Genomic DNA, 2,281 nt, shown 5'->3' with positions numbered 1-2,281 from the left:
TTTCTACAGTTTTGTATTGGAGTGGTAAAGTATAATATAAATGTGCAAACTAGAGATAAAAAGTAAAAAATGAATTCAGATTGTACAAGTTGTGGAAAAAAAAAATCAAAATTTCAAATTTCCCGCCAACTTTACACCCTCATGAAGGCTGTGTTAAGTTACCACATCATTTTCCACACGCCAAGGAAGGACAGAAATGAGCCCGGTACATAAACACACCCTTAAAAACAAGGCAAGTTTACCATCCTTGCCTATCTCGACCCGGCACATTACCACAACCTAAAATCATCATAATCACCCAAACAAAAGTGATAGGTACATTGTAAACCTATTTTTTGTCGGCATACTAAAACTAATAGAATGGGAAGATTGACACTCACCTCCTATTGTACTTTCCTGGTATTCATGGAACTGGCCTCGTACAAATCTCAACACTAAACTAGACTTTCCAACAGCTGATTCTCCCAAGAGGACTAACTTATACTGACATATTTTAGCTTGAGTCTGATCATTTGGACGTTGAATTCTGCCACCCCTTCCATTGCTATTGCTGTTGTTACTGTTTGCCATTGTCAATATGTGAATACTTGACTTGTATTTACACTGAACAAACTGTGTGCTTTAAGTATTATTTTCTGAAAAATTAGAAATGATTTAACATCATCATTATCAAGCTGGAGTCACGTAGATAGAAATAAATCACATGATTTTGGTTGAGATTGACTTTACACTGGTTGACCACCAAGGGACAAGTCAAATAAATAACAAAAGGTTTATCGGTACTTGTGCAGAAGTCACGTCCGTGGAATATTGCTACCAAAGGAACTGGAACAAACAAGCAATGACCAGTGTTATTATAGAGTTAGGTTAAACACAAGAAGGAGTTTTCACAATTAGAGCAGTGATCAGTGTTATTATAGGGTTAGGTTAAATACAAAAAGGATCTTTTCTTTTCCATGGACGTGACTTCTGCATAATTACCGGTTTATCCCCAAAAAGAACTGTTTTAATAGTTCCCTCTCGATAAAAATAAATTAATAAATATTTTAAACAATGTTTGAGCTTTACCTACTTGGTAAATTATGAATCAAGTCCCTAGTGTTAGACAGCTGTAGAAGATAAGTCAGATAACAGACTGATAGGAAGCAGTTTGAGATAGATGATTACCAGAATTGGACAGTAAGGAATGTTAACACCCTGACATACCAGCCTATTGCAATGCTCACAATCCAAGATTTGGATAACAGAAATACTTAGGTAACTATAAGTGCAAGAAAGCTTTTTCTATTACGCCAAATAAAAAAGCTCATACAACGAATCCCATATCCACCTACCATTTCTAGAGGAAATAGATTGGTATTAGGTAAACTAGGCTTTATCATGATCAACAATGAAAATGAAATCAGGAGTTGCAACTTTCTGAAAAGCTTACCTTGCCTTGAGATGAGAGACGAAGAGTTTCTGTAAAAACAACGAGACAGGGCAACTTGTAGCAATAAAAGTGTGAAAATAAAACACAATTAATTAAATCACAATTTGAATTACGAAAGAGAACATTTTATTCCTTCCTTTTTTATTTTTTCCAGATTTCAGAAGAGGAAAAAGTAAAAATAAAAAAAGTTTAGAAGCGCTAGAGGCGCCATCTTGCGCTAAGCGGTGATTTTCGAAAAGATTCGTTTACATAAATTTCAACAATTTGTGGATCAAATAAAATCAAAAGTTCCATAGCAGGTACTGACGTAGCTAAAATCAGTAATCAGTATTCCTTCTTCCAGAATCGAAAAACAGTTTTATTTCTTCTTGGAAACTGCTTTTAAATACTACGTAAAAGGGGTTTTCTTTTTGTAAAATAACTCGCGTTCATAAAGTTACGTGTGGAGGTATCTTGAATATTTTTTTTCTCTGTGAGCTTTTGGTTTTCTCTGTTGTTGTATTGCTTCGCATCCCCGCCAGTCCCGCCACTATGAATCATGTTCACCCATCACCCAAAAAATCTCGAAAATTTTTAACTTTTGATTTCGACTAAAATTACTGATCATTAATAAAAAAAAAGTACAAGACGTAGTTAATTAGTTATAGTGAGTTCTACGTAGTCAACAGTTCAATTGTGAGAAATTGAAATTATTCTGGTAAGGTAGGAGACGACAATGTCACAACAATATAATCAAAATGTGACTAGGATACCTACTCTGAGTACCTATTTTCTTGGGTACCTACTTATACCTAATTTTAATAATAATAATAATAATAATAATAATAATAATAATAATAATAATAATAA

At 33.8% G+C, this 2,281-nt stretch overlaps 1 protein-coding gene and 1 long non-coding RNA gene across 2 annotated transcripts in view; one reads left to right on the top strand and one right to left on the bottom strand.

The window, feature by feature from the left end:
• Nucleotides 1–394: 394 nt before the first annotated feature.
• LOC113472599 lies at nucleotides 395–1,615 on the bottom strand. Its single transcript, XR_003394837.1, has 2 exons — nucleotides 1,433–1,615; nucleotides 395–635 (listed from the first exon to the last, which is right to left on the bottom strand). It is a non-coding gene; the product is annotated as an uncharacterized LOC113472599 (long non-coding RNA).
• Nucleotides 1,616–2,033: 418 nt separating this feature from the next.
• LOC103521974 (putative leucine-rich repeat-containing protein DDB_G0290503) overlaps nucleotides 2,034–2,281 on the top strand; it is a 20,704-nt gene continuing 20,456 nt past the window's right edge. The window contains exon 1 of the mRNA XM_008487078.3: nucleotides 2,034–2,129. The gene's annotated coding sequence lies outside the window, so the exon portion shown is untranslated. The remainder of the gene's footprint in view (nucleotides 2,130–2,281) is intronic.

Source organism: Diaphorina citri, unplaced genomic scaffold, assembly GCF_000475195.1.
Source record: "Diaphorina citri unplaced genomic scaffold, Diaci psyllid genome assembly version 1.1 scaffold6421, whole genome shotgun sequence".
Classification (NCBI taxonomy): Eukaryota; Metazoa; Arthropoda; class Insecta; order Hemiptera; family Psyllidae; genus Diaphorina; species Diaphorina citri.
This window is presented reverse-complemented; position numbering and strand designations above follow the sequence as displayed.